The following is a 13,222-nucleotide window of genomic DNA, read 5'->3' on the forward strand; positions in this document are numbered from 1 at the left end:
GGTTCAAATCCCACCAAGGACACTATCTGCAAGGAGTTTGTATGTTCTCCCCGTGTTTGCGTGGGTTTCCTCCGGGTACCCCGGTTTTCTCCCGCACTCCAAAGACATACAGATAGGGACTCTAGATTGTGAGCCCCAATGGGGACAGTATTGCCAATGTATGTAAAGGGCTGTGGAATTAATAGCACTATATAAATGAATACAATTATTATTATTATTATTATGTATACCATTTTCACTTGTAAAGCACCATGGAATAAATGGCGCTATAATAATAAATAATAATAATCTTCAACCCTTGTCTGTGGGCATCTTCATGAGAATGCCGCCTCCCTAAAAAGACTAAATTTTCATACTTACATATGGTATCGTACCTCAGGAATGGAGAGACACAGAAAGAAAAGAGAAACAATGGAGATTATGGAGAACAGCGACATGAAAAAGAATGCTATATATATGACAAGTGACGGGTCCTCTTTAAAGGAGCTCTCTGATAACGTGCTGAGGGACACTGCGCTCCGTCAGTCATACAGACTCTCAACGGCGCAGCACCACATATTTTCGGCTCCATTCAGGCTGGAGACCCTGATTCTAGTGATTAGTGGGGAGGCTAATGGTGGGGTCTTCAGTGATAATACATTTATCACCTATCCTGTTGAGAGGAGATAAAAGTCTATTATGGGAAACCTATGTAACATTTTGAGACAGACTGGTTACATTCTATATGAAAAACCTGTTGTTGCTAGGACGCATATCCATAGCAACCATGCTGTCAGATCTGTATTGGCACTGTTTTGACTTGGAAGTTGTAAACTAGTATAAATTTGAGTTTTCTAAAAAAAATCTTATGAACTTATTTTACCCGACACCACTGCACAGAAATATTACTTCACCAATATTATTGTCATTAACTAGATTTTTCATCCAGACTACCTTCAAACTGAACCATCCAGATACACTGACATCTTTATCTCAATATTTTTTGTCACTTTAACCATAATTTTCTGGGGTATTGGTAATGACGTAGCATGGTAAAAGCCTTTGCTTACCGGCACAGGACCATACATTTTTCTATTTACTGTGGCAAGTGTAGAAAATTTACTGGAAAGATCCTTCCTGAGCAGCACAGACCTGCAGTACCAGGCACAGCCACAGAAATACATGGCGCGGTCCTGAGCAAGCAATGAAGGACATGCAGTCCCGGTAGCTAGCTGATCAATTGGGGGTTCTTCAACTTTTACCCCCAATCTGATATTGATGCTCCTCAATATCAAAGTCAGGCTATGTGCACATGCTCAGTATTTGGTGCAGAAACGTCTGCACCAAATCTGCATCTCTTGGCAGAAAAAAAAAATTGTTTTTCATACATTTTTTTCCATGCGTTTTCTATGCATTCTGGGATGGAAAAATGCAGCAAAAACACTGAAAGAAATGACATCCTGCAAGGGAAAATAAGCAACATGTGCACAAATATAAAAAAGGCACAAAAAAGAGGAATAAATATCATTACTTACAGCAACGATGGAACTGCAGCTGTACATTGCCTAGGCCAAAAACTACTACTCCAGCAGGATACAGCTAAGTCCCCACTAGGTGGAGGCATCACAGGTGCAGGCCTACAACTCTCATCACGGGAACCTCATGCTTGTAGGTCCCTACACAATATATAATATAAAAAAGTGTGACCAGCGCTCTATGCAAGCCATTAGTGTGCAGTTTTACCATCCAGCAATGCCCCCTCCATGTTTGGAAGGGCTTAGCTGTATCCTGCTGGAGCAGTAGTTTTTTGGCCTAGGTAACGTACAGCTGCAGTTCCATCTTTGCTATAAGTAGTAGCATGTGCACAAAACATCAGGATTCTCATTGACTTTGCTGGCATAATTTTACATGCAGTTTTATGACAAAATTGCACTTAAAAATGCATCAAAAATATGATAAAAATGTGTGCACATAGCCTTAATGTCTTACAAATCCATTTTTTTCTATAAAAGAAAACAACAATAATAAGGCTTTATCCGTGTATATTTTGCCTTTAATAACCATCATTCTTAATCATGCTTAAATCTAGTAGAAATAGACAGACACAATAAGATACATGGAAAGATGAGGACTTTATACGTGGTGTCTTCCATGGAGAGGGATTCAAGGACTATAACACGTTATCATGTCATAGTTAGGATAATATTTTATCATTTATACTTATGCAAAATGAAAAGATTAATGTCTTCAATCCAATGTCTAAACCTAAATGAATGCACTTGACTTCCAACAATTTACTTTAGCAGTGGCGTAACAAGAGTCTGATGGGTCCAGCTGCAAAATCTGGACCTGTGCCCCCCCCAACTTTCTATAATCAATACAATGACCCCCTCATGTCTTCAATATCTTCTGCCGGCAGGACAGGCTTATCATTAGATGTGATGCTCTCTGCAGGCAGACAGTCGTGGGTCATGCATTTAATGAAATGCACATGGATTTGGATTTTACACAAGAGGCATCTTTGTAGAGCGTCTACGAATTCAAGACGTAACAATTCCAAGGTGTTTGAAGTAAAGGCAACTCCACTCCCCCAATGCTTCTGTCGATGTGTCCCCCATTGTGTGTCAGATGCTTTGACAGTATGAAAAGGCCGCATTGAGCGGGAGAGATCAAGTTTTGTCCAAGAGACAATAAGGAGGAATCAGGAATGGAGCTGGGCTGGGAGATTGGGAAAACTCAATTGTTAGTAGCCTTTTGTTATTTCAGTAATCACTGCTAATGCCATAGAAGTGAATTCTGAGTTTTGGATGCAGTCAGCCTATTGAGCCACTGTAAGGAATGTCTCTAAATTAATGACTTCACAATAAAGAAAATATTTTTTTTACATTGTCACTGAAAAAAAAAGTACTTTAAAGGGAACCTGTCAGGTCCATATGCGTTCTGACCTACAAGCAGGGTGATGTGTGGCCTAGTAACCCCTTCCTACTCATCCCTGTGTTGTAATATTGTGTAATATGAATGCATAAATAAAGTTTTATTACTTACATGTTCCCTGTGTAAATGATCAGAGGGTTTAGTCCCCTGAGCGTCGCATTGCCCCGTGGGCGTTTGCATGTTTTCTGTGGTACCACAGCCCTGTGGACATCATACCATGGATTTACATGAGCGACGTCACCGTCAGATCACTGAGATGCCGCTTGCCTTTCCCGCAGCCTTCTTATCTGGATGTTTGCTTGTCGGCTTCAGACGCGCTCTGCGCATTGTCGGAACCGCAGGAGTCTTCTGAGCATGCACAGTGCGCATCTGAAGCCAACAAGCAAGCACCCGGATAACAAGACTGCGGGAATGGCAAGCGGGCACGCACGGGATCTCAATGAGCTGACGGTGACATCGCTCATGTAAATCCATGGAATCACACCCACAGGGGTTACTAACCTGACAGGTTCCCTTTAACAACAATAGTAGGGAGTAATAGGCAGGACTTCAACATGGCTGTGTTCATTATGTGTTCATTATGATTTTTGGAAACATGTTTGGTGTATGTAACAATAGGCCTGCCGATGGTGGGTTCAGAAGAGTAGAGCTGCATGCCTTATTCCCTTCAATGTGGATAAGGAAACTATTCTTTCTAATCTTGGACACTAGCTTTACAAAAAACTACTTACATCAGACTGGAGTCCAATCAGAGGAAGGACATATCTGACTGTAGATTGCCTTGGCGCCCAAAAAATCTTAGTAAATTTTAGACAAACAGCTTGACTGCCAGAATGTTGGTGTGCCGCCCCGTGCCAGCAGCCGAGCTGCTTGGATCCGGATCCGCGGTGGCTCGAGGGGTCTCCGGACCCGGAGGTCGTGCGGCCACTCAAACAAAGGGGGGTTATTTACAGGGAATGTGTTAGAGTTCGTGACGCCACCCATGGTTTGTGGTAATTTTGGTAGTACCACCGCTGCAGTTGGGAGTACCCGGGGGCGATGGAATGGGGCAGCCAGGTGTTAGGACCCTCCACGGGTAGGGGGAATGCCCCAGGACTCTGTGATGGCGTTGGGGGGTGCCATGGGGAGCGTACTCACTCTGTCCATAAAGCTGACACGACAACTGGATAAACCAAAGTTCTTTACACCGCTGCCGCTGAAGAGAGCTAGTTCGGGTCCCGACCCCGATGGTGTTGCCTGGTGATCCTTGACCTGCCTCCTGGCACTAAGTTACTTCTTTATCGGTCCCGGTAGTGTGGAACTAGCCAGGTCCCGCTCCCTAGTATGGCTAACTGTGGGAGCTTGCTCTAAGGGTTCACGCTTGGGATTTTCTGGACCATATTTGTGGAAAGTCCTATCCGCCTCATTGCGCTAGTACCCCGATTTTGGAGCGGGTAGAGAACAGATCTTGAAGGCTCCATTCCCGTCAGATAAATTGTCAGGTTCCCTGAAGCTACTCCCTGACCTAGGGTCCACGTACCCTGTCATGCCCTGGTCCCAGCCCGGTGATGGTGCAAGGCCGCCGGCTGTCCTCCTCGACAGTTCCGTACCTTTTGCCACGATCCCCGGGGGTCCAGCTCCTACTTGGTCCAGACCACCGTCTGTCACCTAGTTACTTCCAAGGAGCCCGGCACCTGACTTCATCCTCCTTCTTCAACTCCCTAACTCTAATTCTACTGAACTGAACTGCTCCTGACATTCTTGACCTCCCCTAAACCAACCCCCCAAGTGGGCGACCCTATTCCACTCAGGCTGTCCACTGGTGTGTCTGGTGGGTGTAGTGCAGAGTGTATCTAGGACTTTGATTGACTGCTCTTGGCAACACCGTAAGTTGGGTACCCATAACCAACGAGGAGGTGGATATTACACAGAAAGGCAGATTGCACAATACCCTGTGATGACCTGATAGGCCAGGGCGTCACATTGGCAGCTGTGAATGTAGAGGCTTAACTGGAGCTCACGGACACAATCTGCAACAGGGTCCCCAACTGTCATGTTCCCCAAAGAACCAAGCCCTAGATGCAATGGCAATCTTTGCTATACTAATGGTGCTGATAGCTATTTGCAGGCTATTACCTTGTATACTGGTATTTTATTTATGATGTAGTATTGTCGTTTGTTAAAATGTTGTGTTAGTACTAGAGATCACATTCATTTGAGTGGAATTGAATCTCCTTTAATCCTACAAAATTTGGATTCTCCATAATACTGATTATTTGTAATTTTCTCAGTACAAATTATGCAAAATTATGCCCAGCTATGACCGCTATTTTGCTAAGCTGTATATGGCCAGGCTGTGAGGGGATGGGATATATGTCGCACCATTTACATTAACAATCTTTTTACAGCTGCTGTTATGTTTCCATACCAATGTATATGGCACTGTCCGGCTTAGACATTGAAAACTTTGTTGCCTGCAGTACTACTCACCAGCCACAAGAGGTCACTGTTTTCCTTTTTACTTTTATACAGACTCGTTTGGAATTTATGCACAGAAGAGATTTAAATATACTGCCTGTGAGGAGAGACAAAAACGGATCCTATGTTGACAGAAACTTATGCCTTGTAAATGGGCTCTGTTCTGCTGAATTAGACTGTACTTTGACAGCACCAGATGGAGCCCAGCAAGGGGTGGTGCGAGCATCTAGAAGGAAGTGTCGGACAAGAAGTGTGTGCGCAACCAACTTGACGGAGAAGAGAGTGAGTGACAGCTGGAAGGGAGATGACTTATGGATCTTCATCTAGCACTGTCCGTGGGGACCGTGTGACCTGGTGAGGGGAAAACTACTCCAGTTAACAGAGGATATCATCCTCGATCCAGTTCCTCCAGCAAGGGAGAAAGTTTTCTTGGTGACATTTACAGTTGGGAGCGTAGACAAAATCCCTGGGAGACGGTGTCGTAATGCATATGAAGGGCTCTCCAACAAGTTGGCAGTGATACCATTCTACACTGGGTGACTCGCCACTTCCCCCTTGACTACGCAGCTGTTGGCTGAACAGACAAAACATCACATTATGACAGCAACCAGACCCAGGTTGGTAAGCCCTGAGCTCAGGCCCCACCATAGGGATCATGGTGGGAGTGTGCACGCAAACATAGTTAGTATGTCACCAAATTTAGTAAAGCAGATTTAAGCACTGGATTGTATAATTGACCAACAAACTCAGCTTTCTGACCTAACAGTATTTAAAATAGACTACAGCTGTAGAAAAGTGTACACAATGCCATATCGATCACTTCTTAGGGGAATTACTTATGGGGAAGGAAGGAAAAGAAGGTTTAGAGGTTTTTTTTGTTAAGTTTGTGAGCTGCTGTGCTGCACCACCAATGGGCCATCCTTGACATCCATTTGATTATTCCTTTATACTAGATGAACTTCTTTGCACTGCACTAGGCAGGCAGGTGTACTATTAGGCAATTTATAGCAACATTGTGACTAGATATGGGCCTACTAAGTTGTGCAGCACAGTGGTCCTAGTCAGCTTTGTATGTGAATCTATTTGGCTTCTTTCTTTTGTTATTGGAAAAACGTTTTATCCAAGTTCTTCCTTAAAGAGTTCATTTGGCAAGTTTGGTGTTTGGCTGTTTTTCTTGTTCACGGTTTCACATATCCTGGGGCACCCACCCCAGTACATGGTCTACAAGGCAAACGGTTAAAAAAAATACCTCTCAGGTCATTTGTTTTGCTGCCCCTCAGCCCTCCATTTGGTCAATTGCGCCTCTTCCTATCCCCTTCTCCAGGGCATGCATTCTATTTGGCCTCTTCACTCCAGATCAGGACATGCAACTTTTGATGTTGCTGCATGCCATACTGTCACAGGGCACATTGTGACCTCAAAAAGTTTTGATGTGCATTATTCGACTGATGGTATGTGCATTACCCTCCTGTGATGTGTATGCCCCACTGTCTCCAGTGATGTATATGTTCCAGTCTCTGCTGTGATGTATAAGCCCCAGCGCCTTCTGTGATGTATAGATGCCACAGCTCCTCCTGTGATGTATATACTCTCAGGTTCTTCTGTGTTGTTTATGCACCAGCCCCTCCTGTGTTGTTTATGTCCCAGTCTCTTCTGTGATGTCTATGCCCCCAGCATTTCCAGTGATGAATAGATTCTCCAGCCCCTCCTGTGATAAATAAGCCCCAGTTCCCCCTGTGGTGTATATATGCAATCCCGTTCATTGATGTAGATGCCCCCATCATCTCCTATTAATTATATTCCCCCCGGTGTCTCCTTGTATGTATAGATGTCCCAGGCCCTATTGTGATGTATATGCCTCAGCCACTCCGGTGATGTAGATGTCCCAGCTCCTCCTGTGATGTATATGTGATGCCCTGGGCAAGCCAGGGGTCACAGGTACTGACACCATCACACCCTACACCCCGGATAGGTACACCAAAGCTAAACCAGAAACCCTTGTTGCCTTCCTCCAGGGGCTGATGTCCACACCAGGGGATGGGCCAGGCGGTTGGCTCCGCCCACCGAGGAGTTCACAGCTCTGGAGGCGGGAAAACCAGGCAGATTAGTAGGAGCTGGAGTTGAAGTGAGAGTGAAGTGGTAGAGGAGCAAGTGAGAGGAGTTGAAGTGAAGGAGAAAGTGACAGTTTGGAAAGCCTGAAGTTGGTCCGGGTGTGTGCCCCGGACTGAGACAGCAAGGTTAGCAGACGGCGGTGACCATCTGCAGGAGAGGCTGATCGGAGGTTGCCGAAAGGACCGTGGATGGGTGGTGGCCCGGCGGTACCGGACCGGTATACGAAGAGAAGACAGCACCATTGGCAGGAGCCTTTGGATCCCGGCAAGGCTAGGAGTTGCCGTGAATTTGCCAAATCCGTCAGTGAAGGGGACCTCCGGGTCTCCCAGCAACTAAGTCCCGATTGAAGGCAACAGTCCAACCGTAGGAGAGAGACACCGCCACCGCCAAGGCACCAGTTTCTCAGGGCCAGCGCCTGCGGACAAAGAGGGACTCCTCCGGCCCATATCCAAGTCGGGGAGCGGGTTACCGGTGGGAACCCATCGCTACCAACATTACACAAGGTGCAGGGAAAGAGACAGTCACCGTTAACTACCGGGGAAAAGCAACAGCAGCCGTCCGTGGGAACCGTCTTTCCAGACGTGTGTTTTACCGAGAACTGTGTCAACATCTCAGGCTGAGTGAGTACCACCGTGCCGTACGGCACAGCGCTGCCCCGCGACCCTGCACCTCACCAGGCCCCGCACCCGGCCTGCCATCCACCCCTACCCCATCACCGGGCCCCGGGACAACCAACCCACTACCCACGGAGGGGAGAAATAACAACAAAGCTGCTCCCTGTCACCGCTCCCGGGATCCCCATACAGAGCAGCGGTGGTGTCCACACAATCACCACAACCGTGGGTGGCGTCACGGACAATAAATCCCCAATACCAATCCCCTTTTTCACTCACGGGCGAGGAGCGCCGCTCGAGTCCCCGGGATCCGGCCCATCGCTCGAGCCACCGAGCAGCAGAGGCCGCAGCAGCAGCGGCAGCCGGACCCGAGCAGTGGGAGAGCGCAGCGTCCCCTCCTCCGCCCGCGACATATATGCCCCCAGTGTTTACAGGGATGTATTTATGTCCCCAGCCCCTCCTGTGATGTATTTTCTCCCAGCCTCTTTTATGTGATGTATATACAGCAGGTCCAATGTCTCTTATGTGATATATATGATTTACCAATCTTATTATCCCAATGTGATGTATATATGTCACCAGTCCATCCTTTGATGTGTATGCCCCCAACGTCTCCTGTGATGTACATATGTCCTCAGACCCTCCTGTGACATATATGCCCCCAGGGTCTCCTGTAGGGTATATATGTCCCCAGACCCTCCTGGGATGTATATGCCACTAGCCCCTCCTGTGATGTATATGCCCCCAGCCCCTCCTGTGATGTATTTTCTCCCAGCCTCTTTTATGTGATGTATATACAGCAGGTCCAATGTCTCTTATGTGATATATATGATTTACCAATCTTATTATCCCAAAGAGCTGACTGTGCTCCAGATCGACACAAACCCGGAAAGGCAGTTGTGAGAAAGAACACGAGCAATATCAGCTAACTTCACTAAAGAGAAGCAACTCCAGCCACCACAGTAGGGGTGAGTTAATTAATTGTTTGAGCAAACATAGCAGGGTAATATTCAAGTTGATCATTTTGTGCGGCCCTCTAAGGTTGGTAGAAATTTCCAAATGGCCCTTAGTAGAAAAAAGGTTCCCCTCTCTTGCCCTAGAGCATAATAACGACCATTCAATTTGCATTGAACAACTCTGCTTCAAATTTAATTTTAGTGTAAAATCTGTGTGCTTTGCTGAATGTGAATCTCAGGTGATCCGCTCATCTCTAGATAGAATTACATTTTTATTTTTAGCAATCAAAGTAATTTTAGTGAAAAAGTCAATATAATATAAGGTATAACAAGTCCAAAGCTGCCATATTCTGTGTATATTTGTGTGCAGAGATTATCTGAAGGACCAATGTTCAAAAAAAGATTAACTGTAATAGAGTCACTTGTCTGTAAGTTGGGTACAAAAGCCATTTTCATCCAGACAGCTGTTTAATAGCACTCTCTTTGTCACTCGAGTATCAGTTATTTCTCACACTTTGTGTGGCCTTAAGACACTAAAACACTGGAAAGAATCAAGTAAGTCATGTTCCAAATATTTGTTGATAACCGGCCAGCAGCACCTTCCGTCATTCCTCATATCAGGGAATAAAGTGCTCGGTAATGATAGCCTAAGACCAGGGATTTAGAGGGATGGTTTCTAGTCTCAGAGCGGACTTGCTGTCTAATCTAACCACACAGTGCACATTACATTCTCTCTTTTCCAATTATTAACGGCTGGTAAAAGAGGTGATTTTTCCACCAACATAAATGTATATTATAAACTATATTGATTTGCTTAGATATTTATACCATCAAAAGCAATTGAAAATGGGTGAAATGTGGGAATTCTGGTAATATTATATACAGTGCTTATACAAAATAGTATAGAAAGAAGAGATAGAGAACAGAATGTTGCAGACTAATTTACAACTGTCTGGAGTCTAGATCCCACTGACAGACCACAGACGACTATAAACTGCAGCCCTACAGTGTGCTCAAGGTTCCTAGGGAAAGCGGAGAGAAATTAACATTCTTACTGACAGTCCTGCACAGTATGCCAACGTCTGAAGAATTAGGGGTGGGCAAAGAAAGCCGAAGACTCCTGTGCAAGAAAAGTACAGTACGTAAGATCTGTAATGCCCAATGGCACATTATTCAAGCACAAGTATCAGGATGGTGCCAGTACTCACCTGTAAGTAATACCTTGTCCTAGTGCAGCTGTCAGCAAACTGAATGTGTACAGTTGTGAAACCGCAACTGTAAGAATGCTGGAAGTTGTAGTTTCATGGTATACAGGAGGTCTGTTTTACTAATAAGCCATAATCTGTTATAATGAAGAAAGGTTAATATTCTCCATATGTGTGGTGGCCACTAGATGGAGTTCAATGCATATGGATTTGTACAGATTAAAATGCATTTAAAGGGAACATCTCACTAAAGTGGGGCGGGGAATAGTTGGCGGAAGTCGCACCAGAATAGTCTCTCCCTATGTTTCTTGGTCAACTTTTCAAGCTAGGTTTTTCTATTCTGAAATGCTGCAGCATGTAAGAAAAATACATATCTGGTTACAATCGAGCAGCCAGGCTTCAATTCATGCTGCCTTTTGTTCGGATAGTATGAATCTAGTGAGTGGTTCCCTTTGAAGAGGTTCTGTCAACTTAGCTCTTCAGGAGCATACCACTCCCCAGCCTCTGGCTTCATTTTTCTGAGTAGTGGTACACCTTTGATTATTGACATCTTAGCCATGCCGCTGGCATGATGTGCACGCTCTCCCATGCTCCAAGCACAAGCAGCTCTGCTTCTACTGCCTCCGAGGAGTGTATGGGCGCTTAAGTTGGCTGCTCTAGACCAAAAAGCTCACAATCACTGAACTCCTTGCCTTTGAAACTGGCCTCTTTAGCTTGTACGTTTGGTGATGAACAGTAAAAAATAGAATTGAAAAGCTCCTCATTCTTGAAAATGCACAGGATTTTTATTAGGAGGTCAATTGCAAACTTGCTTGTTTCCAAGAACCTTGCAATTTTAACCGTTTATGATGATCTTTAGACAACCCCTTGAATGTTAGCTGTACTCAATCATGTACATTGAAGAACCCCCAGTGGAGGCTGCAGATAACCAAAATATACTCATTTATTTCATAAAAGTAGGCAGGAAATTCTGCATTACATATTAAAAAAACTTTACTTTGACCTGATATACTAGAAAATTCATCTACACAGAATTTTCACTATTTTTATAAGCTCTATCTCTTATTATGACATTCATTTGGTGGATGGAAACTAGCTGCTATGAATTCTCCTATATACTGTATAACACACTGATTCTGGCTCTTCTTTCCTTAGTAAGAATGCAGACAGGAGCTAAAGAAGTGTGGAGGACATCTTACACCAGAAGTGTGCAGAAGTGTTAATCCAGCTATGGGGTGAGGTAAAAGACTTGTAAGCAAGCTCAGCACCATCTTTAAGTGTATCTTTGCTTATATCCTCACCCTGATTCCCACTCCTCCCTCTGCCTCTCCACACAGTTTAATAGGAGATGTAATCTGACATCTCACCGTGATGACAGTCTTTGTGTTGAGCAAGGCAAACTTGAGCTGCTTTTTAGTGTGGATGTTAAGTTATGGGTGGGGGAAGGGTGGGACAAATGTCTCACAAGTAGAGAAAAAACATAGATCGATCTCTGATACCATTGATTTATACAAAGTTTATGAAAGGTTCAGTTCTTATTTAAAGAGAACCTGTCATGTCGGGTTTTTTATATTAAACCGCCCCCAATGTGTTTTACATGATGCAATCACTAACCTGGTTTTAAAAACAAATAATTTCCATGCATTTATCTTAAAAAAACTTTATATGCTTATGTGATGCAGTAAATAACCTTGTTTCTAGTCATAGAAGCTGTTCTTTTGCTGAGATCAGTCACTGTCACTCAAGTTCTTGCAAGAGTCTTTTTTGAACTTAAGCCCGCTTTACATGCTACAATATTTCTTACGATGTGTCGGCGGGGTCACGTCGTAAGTGATGCACATCCGGCATTGTAAGTTACATTGTAGCATGTAACAGCTACGTGCGATTGCGATTGAACGGTAAAACGTTCATCGCATGCACGTCGTTCAATTCCTAAAAATTGAACGTCAGGCTGTTCATCGTACCTGGGGTAGCACACATCGTAGTGTGTGACACCCCGGGAATGATGAACAGAGCTTACCTGCGTCCTGTGGCTCCCGGCCGGCAATGCAGAAGGAAGGAGGTGGGCGGGATGTTTACATCCCGCTCATCTCCGCCCCTCCGCTTTTATTGGCTGGCTGCCGCGTGACATCGTTGTGATGCCGAACGTCCCTCCCACTCCAGGAAGTAGACGTTTGCCACCCATATCGAGGTCGTATGGACGGGTAAGTACATGTGACAGGGGGTTACTCGTGTGTGCGACACGTTCAACAAATTGAACGTGCCACACATACGATGGGGGCAGGTACGATCGCATACGATATCGTATGCGAAATCGTAACATGTAAAGCAGGCTTTAGTCTCACCGCCAGCATTGTAATTGATTACACCACAGGTCCTTCACCACCACTTCTCCAATGCTGAGCCCTAGAGTTTAGCATTGGAGAACTGTTGGTGAAGGACTTGTGCTAATGTCAACGGAGCTCAGCAGAGAAGTGATAGTGAAAGACGTGCAGTAATCAGCAGAAGAGAAGTGGTGGTGCAGGACTTGTGCTGATGTCATGATCATGTGACCATAATGGGCAGAACTCAGCAGAGAATTGATTGTGAAGGACCTGTGGTAATCAGCAGAGAGAAGTGGTTGTGCAGGACCTGTACTGATGTCACAATCATGTGACTGTAATGGTCAATGTTCAGCAGAGAAGTGTTATTGAAGGACCTGTGGTGTAATCCATTACAATGCTGGGCATGACTAAGTTAGAAAAAGAATCATGCCTCAACTTGAGTGACTGTGACTGATCCCAGCAAAAGTGCCTCCCCTATGACTGAAACCCAAGGAATTCACCTAAGCATATAAAGTCTTTTTTGAAGATAAATACATGGGAACATTTTTTTTAAACCATGTTAGTGATGCATATTGCATCATTTAAAACACAGTGGGGGCAGTTTAATATAAAAAAACGACATGACAGGTTCCCTTTAAAGA

The 13,222-nt window shown here is 44.8% G+C and overlaps 1 protein-coding gene across 16 annotated transcripts in view; it reads right to left on the reverse strand.

Moving 5' to 3' along the window:
• TENM3 (teneurin transmembrane protein 3) overlaps window positions 1–13,222 on the reverse strand; it is a 1,857,795-nt gene that overhangs the window by 880,630 nt on the left and 963,943 nt on the right. The gene's annotated exons all lie outside the window — the stretch shown is intronic.

Source organism: Anomaloglossus baeobatrachus, chromosome 1, assembly GCF_048569485.1.
Source record: "Anomaloglossus baeobatrachus isolate aAnoBae1 chromosome 1, aAnoBae1.hap1, whole genome shotgun sequence".
NCBI classification, from domain to species: Eukaryota; Metazoa; Chordata; class Amphibia; order Anura; family Aromobatidae; genus Anomaloglossus; species Anomaloglossus baeobatrachus.